This window comes from Schistocerca nitens, chromosome 2 (assembly GCF_023898315.1).
Source record: "Schistocerca nitens isolate TAMUIC-IGC-003100 chromosome 2, iqSchNite1.1, whole genome shotgun sequence".
Classification (NCBI taxonomy): Eukaryota; Metazoa; Arthropoda; class Insecta; order Orthoptera; family Acrididae; genus Schistocerca; species Schistocerca nitens.
This window is the reverse complement of record NC_064615.1, coordinates 910,628,916-910,641,899: the sequence shown is the minus strand read 5'-3', so window position 1 is coordinate 910,641,899 and position 12,984 is coordinate 910,628,916. Positions and strand designations below refer to the sequence as shown.

Genomic DNA, 12,984 nt, shown 5'->3' with positions numbered 1-12,984 from the left:
TTTTTACTTCTCGTTTTTGTGCCATTGCGCTGTGTTCTCGTGGGGTAGAACGCAGCTCCTGCGGCGGCCGCGGCGCGTAGGTAGCGTGGCCGAGCGGTCTAAGGCGCTGGTTTCAGGCACCAGTCTCTTCGGAGGCGTGGGTTCGAATCCCACCGCTGCCAACGTTTTCTGTCTCGAAAACAGGAGCACTGATTTCCCGCGAAGGAAATAGCGCAGCAAAGCGTGAGCGTCGCTCTCTTAAACTGTCGTAGCACAGTGCGCGGTGTAACAACAGGATTCACCGGCGCAGTTTGGTCTCATGATTGCTGGCGTTCGTCTCCACGAGATACGTCCAGAGCATGCCGTTCTACGAAGTGGAAGCGTTAATTTTTGCAGTTGTCGTCAAGTAGCGGGTGGACGCTCACCGTGTTTGTTGGAGGAGTGCGTGTGTCGTTATCCGGTGTCGTCTAGTGGCTAGGATACCTGGCTCTCACCCAGGAGGCCCGGGTTCGATTCCCGGTACCGGAAATCCACCATTTTGTTGCTCCTCTTAGGCGACTTGTCCCGACTTTGCTCGACTGACGCTTGCAGAAAAGCACGTTAAGTATGAATGACGGCCACAAGTGACGGCGAGAGAGATGCGACACCTGTCCACCTGTGGTCAACAGACTTGGAGGACTGCAAGACACTGCCAGGGAGATGAATGCAGCTACCCACTCTGGTTAGTGTCCTAACAGCGCAGGCACGTTTCGTTTGCCCGTATACATATAATGGAGATCGCGTCTGACGCAGTGGGCTGAGCTTTGCTGTGTACCGGGCGGGTGCAGTCGCGAGAACTGCTTCCCCGGGCGCCTCCGCGGCCGTGATCGTCTAGTGGTTAGGACATTGCGTTGTGGCCGCAAAAACCCAGGTTCGAATCCTGGTCACGGCAATTTTGAAGGTTTTGCCTTGCTGTTGCTGCAATCATGATCGTCACCCAGTGTTTGAAATCACAATGCTCTCATCACTTTACACTCATGTTCCGCACGCCGCAGGTTGCACTACCATTTCATTATCAGCAACAAGAAATTCGGCCGCCCCAGGGCGTGGGTAGCTGCCTGAGAGGTTAAATCTATAGTCGAAAGGGGCAGTTGTTTGAGGTGCGATGCATGAGCAGCGAGTCGCAGCACAACAGGAAACTGTGTCGTGCACTGTTTTCTAGAGACGCGGGGAACGCTGGCGCAGGTAGCGTGGCCGAGCGGTCTAAGGCGCTGGTTTAAGGCACCAGTCTCTTCGGAGGCGTGGGTTCGAATCCCACCGCTGCCAATTTTTACTTCTCGTTTTTGTGCCATTGCGCTGTGTTCTCGTGGGGTAGAACGCAGCTCCTGCGGCGGCCGCGTCGCGTAGGTAGCGTGGCCGAGCGGTCTAAGGCGCTGGTTTCAGGCACCAGTCTCTTCGGAGGCGTGGGTTCGAATCCCACCGCTGCCAATTTTTACTTCTCGTTTTTGTGCCATTGCGCTGTGTTCTCGTGGGGTAGAACGCAGCTCCTGCGGCGGCCGCGTCGCGTAGGTAGCGTGGCCGAGCGGTCTAAGGCGCTGGTTTCAGGCACCAGTCTCTTCGGAGGCGTGGGTTCGAATCCCACCGCTGCCAACGTTTTCTGTCTCGAAAACAGGAGCACTGATTTCCCGCGAAGGAAATAGCGCAGCAAAGCGTGAGCGTCGCTCTCTTAAACTGTCGTAGCACAGTGCGCGGTGTAACAACAGGATTCACCGGCGCAGTTTGGTCTCATGATTGCTGGCGTTCGTCTCCACGAGATACGTCCAGAGCATGCCGTTCTACGAAGTGGAAGCGTTAATTTTTGCAGTTGTCGTCAAGTAGCGGGTGGACGCTCACCGTGTTTGTTGGAGGAGTGCGTGTGTCGTTATCCGGTGTCGTCTAGTGGCTAGGATACCTGGCTCTCACCCAGGAGGCCCGGGTTCGATTCCCGGTACCGGAAATCCACCATTTTGTTGCTCCTCTTAGGCGACTTGTCCCGACTTTGCTCGACTGACGCTACGCTGACGCTTGCAGAAAAGCACGTTAAGTATGAATGACGGCCACAAGTGACGGCGAGAGAGATGCGACACCTGTCCACCTGTGGTCAACAGACTTGGAGGACTGCAAGACACTGCCAGGGAGATGAATGCAGCTACCCACTCTGGTTAGTGTCCTAACAGCGCAGGCACGTTTCGTTTGCCCGTATACATATAATGGAGATCGCGTCTGACGCAGTGGGCTGAGCTTTGCTGTGTACCGGGCGGGTGCAGTCGCGAGAACTGCTTCCCCGGGCGCCTCCGCGGCCGTGATCGTCTAGTGGTTAGGACATTGCGTTGTGGCCGCAAAAACCCAGGTTCGAATCCTGGTCACGGCAATTTTGAAGGTTTTGCCTTGCTGTTGCTGCAATCATGATCGTCACCCAGTGTTTGAAATCACAATGCTCTCATCACTTTACACTCATGTTCCGCACGCCGCAGGTTGCACTACCATTTCATTATCAGCAACAAGAAATTCGGCCGCCCCAGGGCGTGGGTAGCTGCCTGAGAGGTTAAATCTATAGTCGAAAGGGGCAGTTGTTTGAGGTGCGATGCATGAGCAGCGAGTCGCAGCACAACAGGAAACTGTGTCGTGCACTGTTTTCTAGAGACGCGGGGAACGCTGGCGCAGGTAGCGTGGCCGAGCGGTCTAAGGCGCTGGTTTAAGGCACCAGTCTCTTCGGAGGCGTGGGTTCGAATCCCACCGCTGCCAATTTTTACTTCTCGTTTTTGTGCCATTGCGCTGTGTTCTCGTGGGGTAGAACGCAGCTCCTGCGGCGGCCGCGTCGCGTAGGTAGCGTGGCCGAGCGGTCTAAGGCGCTGGTTTCAGGCACCAGTCTCTTCGGAGGCGTGGGTTCGAATCCCACCGCTGCCAATTTTTACTTCTCGTTTTTGTGCCATTGCGCTGTGTTCTCGTGGGGTAGAACGCAGCTCCTGCGGCGGCCGCGTCGCGTAGGTAGCGTGGCCGAGCGGTCTAAGGCGCTGGTTTCAGGCACCAGTCTCTTCGGAGGCGTGGGTTCGAATCCCACCGCTGCCAACGTTTTCTGTCTCGAAAACAGGAGCACTGATTTCCCGCGAAGGAAATAGCGCAGCAAAGCGTGAGCGTCGCTCTCTTAAACTGTCGTAGCACAGTGCGCGGTGTAACAACAGGATTCACCGGCGCAGTTTGGTCTCATGATTGCTGGCGTTCGTCTCCACGAGATACGTCCAGAGCATGCCGTTCTACGAAGTGGAAGCGTTAATTTTTGCAGTTGTCGTCAAGTAGCGGGTGGACGCTCACCGTGTTTGTTGGAGGAGTGCGTGTGTCGTTATCCGGTGTCGTCTAGTGGCTAGGATACCTGGCTCTCACCCAGGAGGCCCGGGTTCGATTCCCGGTACCGGAAATCCACCATTTTGTTGCTCCTCTTAGGCGACTTGTCCCGACTTTGCTCGACTGACGCTACGCTGACGCTTGCAGAAAAGCACGTTAAGTATGAATGACGGCCACAAGTGACGGCGAGAGAGATGCGACACCTGTCCACCTGTGGTCAACAGACTTGGAGGACTGCAAGACACTGCCAGGGAGATGAATGCAGCTACCCACTCTGGTTAGTGTCCTAACAGCGCAGGCACGTTTCGTTTGCCCGTATACATATAATGGAGATCGCGTCTGACGCAGTGGGCTGAGCTTTGCTGTGTACCGGGCGGGTGCAGTCGCGAGAACTGCTTCCCCGGGCGCCTCCGCGGCCGTGATCGTCTAGTGGTTAGGACATTGCGTTGTGGCCGCAAAAACCCAGGTTCGAATCCTGGTCACGGCAATTTTGAAGGTTTTGCCTTGCTGTTGCTGCAATCATGATCGTCACCCAGTGTTTGAAATCACAATGCTCTCATCACTTTACACTCATGTTCCGCACGCCGCAGGTTGCACTACCATTTCATTATCAGCAACAAGAAATTCGGCCGCCCCAGGGCGTGGGTAGCTGCCTGAGAGGTTAAATATATAGTCGAAAGGGGCAGTTGTTTGAGGTGCGATGCATGAGCAGCGAGTCGCAGCACAACAGGAAACTGTGTCGTGCACTGTTTTCTAGAGACGCGGGGAACGCTGGCGCAGGTAGCGTGGCCGAGCGGTCTAAGGCGCTGGTTTAAGGCACCAGTCTCTTCGGAGGCGTGGGTTCGAATCCCACCGCTGCCAATTTTTACTTCTCGTTTTTGTGCCATTGCGCTGTGTTCTCGTGGGGTAGAACGCAGCTCCTGCGGCGGCCGCGTCGCGTAGGTAGCGTGGCCGAGCGGTCTAAGGCGCTGGTTTCAGGCACCAGTCTCTTCGGAGGCGTGGGTTCGAATCCCACCGCTGCCAATTTTTACTTCTCGTTTTTGTGCCATTGCGCTGTGTTCTCGTGGGGTAGAACGCAGCTCCTGCGGCGGCCGCGGCGCGTAGGTAGCGTGGCCGAGCGGTCTAAGGCGCTGGTTTCAGGCACCAGTCTCTTCGGAGGCGTGGGTTCGAATCCCACCGCTGCCAACGTTTTCTGTCTCGAAAACAGGAGCACTGATTTCCCGCGAAGGAAATAGCGCAGCAAAGCGTGAGCGTCGCTCTCTTAAACTGTCGTAGCACAGTGCGCGGTGTAACAACAGGATTCACCGGCGCAGTTTGGTCTCATGATTGCTGGCGTTCGTCTCCACGAGATACGTCCAGAGCATGCCGTTCTACGAAGTGGAAGCGTTAATTTTTGCAGTTGTCGTCAAGTAGCGGGTGGACGCTCACCGTGTTTGTTGGAGGAGTGCGTGTGTCGTTATCCGGTGTCGTCTAGTGGCTAGGATACCTGGCTCTCACCCAGGAGGCCCGGGTTCGATTCCCGGTACCGGAAATCCACCATTTTGTTGCTCCTCTTAGGCGACTTGTCCCGACTTTGCTCGACTGACGCTTGCAGAAAAGCACGTTAAGTATGAATGACGGCCACAAGTGACGGCGAGAGAGATGCGACACCTGTCCACCTGTGGTCAACAGACTTGGAGGACTGCAAGACACTGCCAGGGAGATGAATGCAGCTACCCACTCTGGTTAGTGTCCTAACAGCGCAGGCACGTTTCGTTTGCCCGTATACATATAATGGAGATCGCGTCTGACGCAGTGGGCTGAGCTTTGCTGTGTACCGGGCGGGTGCAGTCGCGAGAACTGCTTCCCCGGGCGCCTCCGCGGCCGTGATCGTCTAGTGGTTAGGACATTGCGTTGTGGCCGCAAAAACCCAGGTTCGAATCCTGGTCACGGCAATTTTGAAGGTTTTGCCTTGCTGTTGCTGCAATCATGATCGTCACCCAGTGTTTGAAATCACAATGCTCTCATCACTTTACACTCATGTTCCGCACGCCGCAGGTTGCACTACCATTTCATTATCAGCAACAAGAAATTCGGCCGCCCCAGGGCGTGGGTAGCTGCCTGAGAGGTTAAATCTATAGTCGAAAGGGGCAGTTGTTTGAGGTGCGATGCATGAGCAGCGAGTCGCAGCACAACAGGAAACTGTGTCGTGCACTGTTTTCTAGAGACGCGGGGAACGCTGGCGCAGGTAGCGTGGCCGAGCGGTCTAAGGCGCTGGTTTAAGGCACCAGTCTCTTCGGAGGCGTGGGTTCGAATCCCACCGCTGCCAATTTTTACTTCTCGTTTTTGTGCCATTGCGCTGTGTTCTCGTGGGGTAGAACGCAGCTCCTGCGGCGGCCGCGTCGCGTAGGTAGCGTGGCCGAGCGGTCTAAGGCGCTGGTTTCAGGCACCAGTCTCTTCGGAGGCGTGGGTTCGAATCCCACCGCTGCCAATTTTTACTTCTCGTTTTTGTGCCATTGCGCTGTGTTCTCGTGGGGTAGAACGCAGCTCCTGCGGCGGCCGCGTCGCGTAGGTAGCGTGGCCGAGCGGTCTAAGGCGCTGGTTTCAGGCACCAGTCTCTTCGGAGGCGTGGGTTCGAATCCCACCGCTGCCAACGTTTTCTGTCTCGAAAACAGGAGCACTGATTTCCCGCGAAGGAAATAGCGCAGCAAAGCGTGAGCGTCGCTCTCTTAAACTGTCGTAGCACAGTGCGCGGTGTAACAACAGGATTCACCGGCGCAGTTTGGTCTCATGATTGCTGGCGTTCGTCTCCACGAGATACGTCCAGAGCATGCCGTTCTACGAAGTGGAAGCGTTAATTTTTGCAGTTGTCGTCAAGTAGCGGGTGGACGCTCACCGTGTTTGTTGGAGGAGTGCGTGTGTCGTTATCCGGTGTCGTCTAGTGGCTAGGATACCTGGCTCTCACCCAGGAGGCCCGGGTTCGATTCCCGGTACCGGAAATCCACCATTTTGTTGCTCCTCTTAGGCGACTTGTCCCGACTTTGCTCGACTGACGCTACGCTGACGCTTGCAGAAAAGCACGTTAAGTATGAATGACGGCCACAAGTGACGGCGAGAGAGATGCGACACCTGTCCACCTGTGGTCAACAGACTTGGAGGACTGCAAGACACTGCCAGGGAGATGAATGCAGCTACCCACTCTGGTTAGTGTCCTAACAGCGCAGGCACGTTTCGTTTGCCCGTATACATATAATGGAGATCGCGTCTGACGCAGTGGGCTGAGCTTTGCTGTGTACCGGGCGGGTGCAGTCGCGAGAACTGCTTCCCCGGGCGCCTCCGCGGCCGTGATCGTCTAGTGGTTAGGACATTGCGTTGTGGCCGCAAAAACCCAGGTTCGAATCCTGGTCACGGCAATTTTGAAGGTTTTGCCTTGCTGTTGCTGCAATCATGATCGTCACCCAGTGTTTGAAATCACAATGCTCTCATCACTTTACACTCATGTTCCGCACGCCGCAGGTTGCACTACCATTTCATTATCAGCAACAAGAAATTCGGCCGCCCCAGGGCGTGGGTAGCTGCCTGAGAGGTTAAATCTATAGTCGAAAGGGGCAGTTGTTTGAGGTGCGATGCATGAGCAGCGAGTCGCAGCACAACAGGAAACTGTGTCGTGCACTGTTTTCTAGAGACGCGGGGAACGCTGGCGCAGGTAGCGTGGCCGAGCGGTCTAAGGCGCTGGTTTAAGGCACCAGTCTCTTCGGAGGCGTGGGTTCGAATCCCACCGCTGCCAATTTTTACTTCTCGTTTTTGTGCCATTGCGCTGTGTTCTCGTGGGGTAGAACGCAGCTCCTGCGGCGGCCGCGTCGCGTAGGTAGCGTGGCCGAGCGGTCTAAGGCGCTGGTTTCAGGCACCAGTCTCTTCGGAGGCGTGGGTTCGAATCCCACCGCTGCCAATTTTTACTTCTCGTTTTTGTGCCATTGCGCTGTGTTCTCGTGGGGTAGAACGCAGCTCCTGCGGCGGCCGCGTCGCGTAGGTAGCGTGGCCGAGCGGTCTAAGGCGCTGGTTTCAGGCACCAGTCTCTTCGGAGGCGTGGGTTCGAATCCCACCGCTGCCAACGTTTTCTGTCTCGAAAACAGGAGCACTGATTTCCCGCGAAGGAAATAGCGCAGCAAAGCGTGAGCGTCGCTCTCTTAAACTGTCGTAGCACAGTGCGCGGTGTAACAACAGGATTCACCGGCGCAGTTTGGTCTCATGATTGCTGGCGTTCGTCTCCACGAGATACGTCCAGAGCATGCCGTTCTACGAAGTGGAAGCGTTAATTTTTGCAGTTGTCGTCAAGTAGCGGGTGGACGCTCACCGTGTTTGTTGGAGGAGTGCGTGTGTCGTTATCCGGTGTCGTCTAGTGGCTAGGATACCTGGCTCTCACCCAGGAGGCCCGGGTTCGATTCCCGGTACCGGAAATCCACCATTTTGTTGCTCCTCTTAGGCGACTTGTCCCGACTTTGCTCGACTGACGCTACGCTGACGCTTGCAGAAAAGCACGTTAAGTATGAATGACGGCCACAAGTGACGGCGAGAGAGATGCGACACCTGTCCACCTGTGGTCAACAGACTTGGAGGACTGCAAGACACTGCCAGGGAGATGAATGCAGCTACCCACTCTGGTTAGTGTCCTAACAGCGCAGGCACGTTTCGTTTGCCCGTATACATATAATGGAGATCGCGTCTGACGCAGTGGGCTGAGCTTTGCTGTGTACCGGGCGGGTGCAGTCGCGAGAACTGCTTCCCCGGGCGCCTCCGCGGCCGTGATCGTCTAGTGGTTAGGACATTGCGTTGTGGCCGCAAAAACCCAGGTTCGAATCCTGGTCACGGCAATTTTGAAGGTTTTGCCTTGCTGTTGCTGCAATCATGATCGTCACCCAGTGTTTGAAATCACAATGCTCTCATCACTTTACACTCATGTTCCGCACGCCGCAGGTTGCACTACCATTTCATTATCAGCAACAAGAAATTCGGCCGCCCCAGGGCGTGGGTAGCTGCCTGAGAGGTTAAATCTATAGTCGAAAGGGGCAGTTGTTTGAGGTGCGATGCATGAGCAGCGAGTCGCAGCACAACAGGAAACTGTGTCGTGCACTGTTTTCTAGAGACGCGGGGAACGCTGGCGCAGGTAGCGTGGCCGAGCGGTCTAAGGCGCTGGTTTAAGGCACCAGTCTCTTCGGAGGCGTGGGTTCGAATCCCACCGCTGCCAATTTTTACTTCTCGTTTTTGTGCCATTGCGCTGTGTTCTCGTGGGGTAGAACGCAGCTCCTGCGGCGGCCGCGTCGCGTAGGTAGCGTGGCCGAGCGGTCTAAGGCGCTGGTTTCAGGCACCAGTCTCTTCGGAGGCGTGGGTTCGAATCCCACCGCTGCCAACGTTTTCTGTCTCGAAAACAGGAGCACTGATTTCCCGCGAAGGAAATAGCGCAGCAAAGCGTGAGCGTCGCTCTCTTAAACTGTCGTAGCACAGTGCGCGGTGTAACAACAGGATTCACCGGCGCAGTTTGGTCTCATGATTGCTGGCGTTCGTCTCCACGAGATACGTCCAGAGCATGCCGTTCTACGAAGTGGAAGCGTTAATTTTTGCAGTTGTCGTCAAGTAGCGGGTGGACGCTCACCGTGTTTGTTGGAGGAGTGCGTGTGTCGTTATCCGGTGTCGTCTAGTGGCTAGGATACCTGGCTCTCACCCAGGAGGCCCGGGTTCGATTCCCGGTACCGGAAATCCACCATTTTGTTGCTCCTCTTAGGCGACTTGTCCCGACTTTGCTCGACTGACGCTTGCAGAAAAGCACGTTAAGTATGAATGACGGACACAAGTGACGGCGAGAGAGATGCGACACCTGTCCACCTGTGGTCAACAGACTTGGAGGACTGCAAGACACTGCCAGGGAGATGAATGCAGCTACCCACTCTGGTTAGTGTCCTAACAGCGCAGGCACGTTTCGTAGCAGTCGCGCCTGAGACACCGTGCTGATCGGACGTGTTACGTGCTCCGTTCCGACACGTGTTTACAAGTCGTGATTACTACTTAACTTTCTCTTTGTCCGTGAAGTGTTCTGATTTTGTGTATATTGATCTCGTGTTTGATTTTCGTTCTTGTGTTCTTCTAGCGGTTCAACCGCTAGCTCTTGTTTGAAATGTCCAGGTTATTTCCGCGAAAGTGTACACTCCGTTTTGATTTCGACAAGTCTACCCGTTATGTGCAGCCTAGTTCCTTGGAGATACATGATTGGATTGTGGATGTTATTGGGATTACCTCTGATCAAGTGCACACTGCGTATTACGATACCGAGCAATATTGTTTCTTTGTAAAATTGCTGAATCCTGTGTTACTGGAAAAGATTATGACGACACACGGAGGGAGAGCTGTTTTTCGGCACCGGGACGAGTCTGTAAGTACTGTGCTCATTTCCAATGCCGACGTCGAGTATACCAATGTGCGTATCTTTCACTTACCTCCTGAAGTAGAAAATTGTTATCTGAAGGAGGTTCTGTCTAAATTCGGGGATATCAAGCAGATTCGAAACGAACGGTGGTCGAACCAGCACAGGTTACAATGTTTCAGTGGCGTCCGATCTGTAGAAATGCATATAAAGCAGAATATACCCTCCCATATTACCGTTTGTGACTATAGGGCTCACGTTACTTACAGTGGCCAACCTCCCACATGCCATATCTGTAATGAGAGTGGTCACTTGCGTCAGGACTGCCCCAGGCGAATATTTGTGCTCAAAAATTCGTTGCAGCAGCGTAAACGGCTTACGTTGGCTGATGTAGTGGCGGATAAACCTATGATAGAGCGTGAGGTCCCTAGTTCTGACGTACCTTCGGAAGAGCTACGAGTAATTCGCCCTGAAGAGTTTCCGGCCCTGGTTAGGAGAGATATTGGTGCTAAGCCACCGGCGAAAGTCGATGCCACGACTAATAAGAGGCGTCGAACTTGTGACAGCCGTGACTCTGATGATGACACCTGCAGTACGCACGAGACCGCGGAACCGGACGTCCGGGGAACAGCTTCGGACGCAAAAGTTATAACCGGTGCAGAGATTGTGGCCGATTCTTCTACGGCAATTTCAAGCGCAGATATTTCCGTAGATGCCATTCAGTTACCGCAGGCTCCTGTCTCAGAACTTCCGCAACAGCACACTCAGGAAGGTCAACAAGTAGGTGTGGCGCACGTGTCTGCTGGAAGTACACACGTCGAGGCTCACTGTGATGGTATACAAACAGTGTCTCCAAGCGCGGACGGTACACAACGCGTGGCAGCCGTTCCGGCCCTGGCCTCAGAACAACATGAATGTCAACAACTCCGCGACGGTATACAAACACAGCAGCCCGGGACTGTCAGTGACAACAAACAGCTTCGGGCAGCGAGTATTGCCAAACAAGCTGATAGTGACAGTGGTGGCTCAGCTGATCGCTCGCCAGAGGGTTCGGCGCTTCCGCTCCCGGCGCAAGATTTGTCAGGAGAGAAGCTTGACATCACCCAAGATCCTCCCACGCCTCCGACTGCAGCGGTGCTACACAGTGTCCGTCACAGGATCCGAGTGCCGCCCAATGTTAATGCTGTCCGGAAAAAGAGTAAAAACAAAGACGCAAGAGAACAACTCAGTGACGTTCCAGACACGAATTCCGCGGCCGCTACTAAGATGGAATGGCATGGAGATGTGGATAATTAAAGGCAGTTGATCCCTCCTTCTCTCAGACATCCTGTTATTATGTCACAGGCTTATACGATCACGACCCTCAATATTAATAAAATCAGATCAGAAGTGAAACTGAATGCATTAAAACAATATCTGTATGAGTCAGGAACTGATATAGCACTTTTACAGGAGGTGTCCATGCCACTTTTTACTCTTCCTGGGTTTGTCGGAATTACGAATTTTTCCCCGGAAACGAGCGTGGGGACCGCAATCTTAATTAGAGAAGGGATTCCGGTTACTGAGATTGAAAAATTGGAATCGGGTAGAGGGGTGGGGATCACCGTTTACGGCGTCACCATCATCAACTTGTACGCACCTTCTGGTAATACCTATCGAGCAGAACGCGCTACTTTTTTTCGGGAACATATACTCTATTTATTTAGGAAAAATCCCCGACGCCTTATCATTGGTGGTGATTTTAATTGTGTCTTATCCCGGAAAGATCAGTCCCCAAATTTTAATTATTCGTCTGAATTAAAGCGCCTCGTGACCGACCTCAAACTTAAAGATGCGTGGGAAATTCGGTACCCGACGTTGGTCCGCTTCACGCACATCGTCGCGAATTCCTGTAGCAGAATCGACAGGATTTATGTTTCAGACGTTTTCGAGACTGATTTATTAAAAGTAGAGACGATCCCCTCCAGTTTCTCCGATCACAGTGGTGTCATCGCGTGCCTGAAATTACTTCCGCAACCCACACGCTGGTATAAAAGTCAATGGAACCTGAATGTGTCTTTGTTAACGGATGTTGAGCTGGAGGAGGGGGTGCGTCGAGCTTGGGAGCAGTGCTTGCGCGCTACTAACAGATTTCGTAGCACTATAGAGTGGTGGACTCTGCAGGCCAAGCCGAAACTGCGAAATGTCATCATGTACTTCGGAATTGAAAGGGCGGCGGAGATCAAAAAGACGATGGAATTTTATTACACAATCTTACGGGACCTGTACGATCGTGCGGACGCGACGACTACCAGAATCGACGACATTCGGAAAATAAAGGCAAAATTAATCAGCCTGAAGAGGATGCAACTGGACGGCCTTAAGATAAAATCTAAAGTGACGTCGGTCAGAGATGATGAAGCAGCCGCTCTGTACCACCTCGTCACACATACAAAGAACAGGAGGCGGACTTTTATTGATGCCCTGAAACTCGAGGATGGAAAAACGATTGACACTCAGCGAGAGATTGTCAACGCTCTGCACGACTATTATGTCAACACCTACGCATCAGCGGCTCTACACGACGACTGCTATGATGGACTGTTTAGCGCCATTTCATCTACCGTAACAAGGGAAGACAATGACTCCATCTCGTTAGCCTTCAGTAATAAAGATGTTTTGGAGGTCGTCTGCAGTTCGCCACTTAAGAAATCCCCTGGCCCTGATGGCTTACCAGTTGAATTTTACAAGCGCTATTGGCACATCATCGGGGACAAAATTACTCAAGTCGTGAACGAAGTCTTGCAAGGAACGTCTGTCCCACCCGTCTTTAAGGAATGTAAAATTGTGCTTCTCCCTAAAAACAGAGGTACTAAAACTATCAACAATTTCCGACCAATCTCGTTATTAAACTCTGATTATAAGATCGTGGCTCGCGCAATTAACGTGAGACTCATGCCACTCACTGCTAAAATCATAGGCCAACAGCAGACATGTGCCTTTAGACGAACAATTCTGCAAACGGCTGCTTTTTACCGAGACGTCATTGCTTTAACGAGCGCTAGTAACATGAAATGTGGGCTGATCTTTCTTGATTTTTTTAAAGCTTTTGATCTTGTAAATCACGCATACCTCCTCGAGACTATGCAAAGATTGGGTTTCTCTCGGAACACGATTGACATGATTAAAAACGTGGCCATGGGAATCACTGCAAATCTTTCCGTTAACTCACAACTGACGCGGCCAATACAAATCAACAGAGGGGTTCCACA

At 53.3% G+C, this 12,984-nt stretch overlaps 31 non-coding genes across 31 annotated transcripts; all 31 read left to right on the top strand.

Annotated features, from left to right (window-relative positions):
• The first annotated feature begins 79 nt into the window (after positions 1-79).
• Positions 80-161, top strand: Trnal-cag (transfer RNA leucine (anticodon CAG)). Its single transcript has one exon. It is a non-coding gene; the product is annotated as a tRNA-Leu (tRNA).
• A 274-nt stretch (positions 162-435) lies between these two features.
• Positions 436-507, top strand: Trnae-cuc (transfer RNA glutamic acid (anticodon CUC)). The gene has a single exon. It is a non-coding gene; the product is annotated as a tRNA-Glu (tRNA).
• Positions 508-838: 331 nt separating this feature from the next.
• Positions 839-910, top strand: Trnah-gug (transfer RNA histidin (anticodon GUG)). The gene has a single exon. It is a non-coding gene; the product is annotated as a tRNA-His (tRNA).
• A 292-nt stretch (positions 911-1,202) lies between these two features.
• Positions 1,203-1,284, top strand: Trnal-aag (transfer RNA leucine (anticodon AAG)). Its single transcript has one exon. It is a non-coding gene; the product is annotated as a tRNA-Leu (tRNA).
• An 80-nt stretch (positions 1,285-1,364) lies between these two features.
• Trnal-cag (transfer RNA leucine (anticodon CAG)) lies at positions 1,365-1,446 on the top strand. The gene has a single exon. It is a non-coding gene; the product is annotated as a tRNA-Leu (tRNA).
• An 80-nt stretch (positions 1,447-1,526) lies between these two features.
• On the top strand, positions 1,527-1,608 carry Trnal-cag (transfer RNA leucine (anticodon CAG)). Its single transcript has one exon. It is a non-coding gene; the product is annotated as a tRNA-Leu (tRNA).
• A 274-nt stretch (positions 1,609-1,882) lies between these two features.
• Positions 1,883-1,954, top strand: Trnae-cuc (transfer RNA glutamic acid (anticodon CUC)). Its single transcript has one exon. It is a non-coding gene; the product is annotated as a tRNA-Glu (tRNA).
• A 342-nt stretch (positions 1,955-2,296) lies between these two features.
• Positions 2,297-2,368, top strand: Trnah-gug (transfer RNA histidin (anticodon GUG)). Its single transcript has one exon. It is a non-coding gene; the product is annotated as a tRNA-His (tRNA).
• A 292-nt stretch (positions 2,369-2,660) lies between these two features.
• On the top strand, positions 2,661-2,742 carry Trnal-aag (transfer RNA leucine (anticodon AAG)). The gene has a single exon. It is a non-coding gene; the product is annotated as a tRNA-Leu (tRNA).
• An 80-nt stretch (positions 2,743-2,822) lies between these two features.
• Trnal-cag (transfer RNA leucine (anticodon CAG)) lies at positions 2,823-2,904 on the top strand. The gene has a single exon. It is a non-coding gene; the product is annotated as a tRNA-Leu (tRNA).
• An 80-nt stretch (positions 2,905-2,984) lies between these two features.
• On the top strand, positions 2,985-3,066 carry Trnal-cag (transfer RNA leucine (anticodon CAG)). The gene has a single exon. It is a non-coding gene; the product is annotated as a tRNA-Leu (tRNA).
• A 274-nt stretch (positions 3,067-3,340) lies between these two features.
• Trnae-cuc (transfer RNA glutamic acid (anticodon CUC)) lies at positions 3,341-3,412 on the top strand. Its single transcript has one exon. It is a non-coding gene; the product is annotated as a tRNA-Glu (tRNA).
• A 342-nt stretch (positions 3,413-3,754) lies between these two features.
• Positions 3,755-3,826, top strand: Trnah-gug (transfer RNA histidin (anticodon GUG)). The gene has a single exon. It is a non-coding gene; the product is annotated as a tRNA-His (tRNA).
• Positions 3,827-4,118: 292 nt separating this feature from the next.
• On the top strand, positions 4,119-4,200 carry Trnal-aag (transfer RNA leucine (anticodon AAG)). The gene has a single exon. It is a non-coding gene; the product is annotated as a tRNA-Leu (tRNA).
• An 80-nt stretch (positions 4,201-4,280) lies between these two features.
• Trnal-cag (transfer RNA leucine (anticodon CAG)) lies at positions 4,281-4,362 on the top strand. Its single transcript has one exon. It is a non-coding gene; the product is annotated as a tRNA-Leu (tRNA).
• An 80-nt stretch (positions 4,363-4,442) lies between these two features.
• Positions 4,443-4,524, top strand: Trnal-cag (transfer RNA leucine (anticodon CAG)). The gene has a single exon. It is a non-coding gene; the product is annotated as a tRNA-Leu (tRNA).
• A 274-nt stretch (positions 4,525-4,798) lies between these two features.
• On the top strand, positions 4,799-4,870 carry Trnae-cuc (transfer RNA glutamic acid (anticodon CUC)). The gene has a single exon. It is a non-coding gene; the product is annotated as a tRNA-Glu (tRNA).
• Positions 4,871-5,201: 331 nt separating this feature from the next.
• Positions 5,202-5,273, top strand: Trnah-gug (transfer RNA histidin (anticodon GUG)). The gene has a single exon. It is a non-coding gene; the product is annotated as a tRNA-His (tRNA).
• Positions 5,274-5,565: 292 nt separating this feature from the next.
• Positions 5,566-5,647, top strand: Trnal-aag (transfer RNA leucine (anticodon AAG)). Its single transcript has one exon. It is a non-coding gene; the product is annotated as a tRNA-Leu (tRNA).
• Positions 5,648-5,727: 80 nt separating this feature from the next.
• Trnal-cag (transfer RNA leucine (anticodon CAG)) lies at positions 5,728-5,809 on the top strand. The gene has a single exon. It is a non-coding gene; the product is annotated as a tRNA-Leu (tRNA).
• Positions 5,810-5,889: 80 nt separating this feature from the next.
• On the top strand, positions 5,890-5,971 carry Trnal-cag (transfer RNA leucine (anticodon CAG)). Its single transcript has one exon. It is a non-coding gene; the product is annotated as a tRNA-Leu (tRNA).
• A 274-nt stretch (positions 5,972-6,245) lies between these two features.
• Trnae-cuc (transfer RNA glutamic acid (anticodon CUC)) lies at positions 6,246-6,317 on the top strand. Its single transcript has one exon. It is a non-coding gene; the product is annotated as a tRNA-Glu (tRNA).
• A 342-nt stretch (positions 6,318-6,659) lies between these two features.
• On the top strand, positions 6,660-6,731 carry Trnah-gug (transfer RNA histidin (anticodon GUG)). The gene has a single exon. It is a non-coding gene; the product is annotated as a tRNA-His (tRNA).
• A 292-nt stretch (positions 6,732-7,023) lies between these two features.
• On the top strand, positions 7,024-7,105 carry Trnal-aag (transfer RNA leucine (anticodon AAG)). Its single transcript has one exon. It is a non-coding gene; the product is annotated as a tRNA-Leu (tRNA).
• Positions 7,106-7,185: 80 nt separating this feature from the next.
• Positions 7,186-7,267, top strand: Trnal-cag (transfer RNA leucine (anticodon CAG)). Its single transcript has one exon. It is a non-coding gene; the product is annotated as a tRNA-Leu (tRNA).
• An 80-nt stretch (positions 7,268-7,347) lies between these two features.
• Trnal-cag (transfer RNA leucine (anticodon CAG)) lies at positions 7,348-7,429 on the top strand. The gene has a single exon. It is a non-coding gene; the product is annotated as a tRNA-Leu (tRNA).
• Positions 7,430-7,703: 274 nt separating this feature from the next.
• Trnae-cuc (transfer RNA glutamic acid (anticodon CUC)) lies at positions 7,704-7,775 on the top strand. Its single transcript has one exon. It is a non-coding gene; the product is annotated as a tRNA-Glu (tRNA).
• Positions 7,776-8,117: 342 nt separating this feature from the next.
• On the top strand, positions 8,118-8,189 carry Trnah-gug (transfer RNA histidin (anticodon GUG)). Its single transcript has one exon. It is a non-coding gene; the product is annotated as a tRNA-His (tRNA).
• A 292-nt stretch (positions 8,190-8,481) lies between these two features.
• On the top strand, positions 8,482-8,563 carry Trnal-aag (transfer RNA leucine (anticodon AAG)). Its single transcript has one exon. It is a non-coding gene; the product is annotated as a tRNA-Leu (tRNA).
• Positions 8,564-8,643: 80 nt separating this feature from the next.
• Positions 8,644-8,725, top strand: Trnal-cag (transfer RNA leucine (anticodon CAG)). The gene has a single exon. It is a non-coding gene; the product is annotated as a tRNA-Leu (tRNA).
• A 274-nt stretch (positions 8,726-8,999) lies between these two features.
• Positions 9,000-9,071, top strand: Trnae-cuc (transfer RNA glutamic acid (anticodon CUC)). Its single transcript has one exon. It is a non-coding gene; the product is annotated as a tRNA-Glu (tRNA).
• Positions 9,072-12,984: the final 3,913 nt, after the last annotated feature.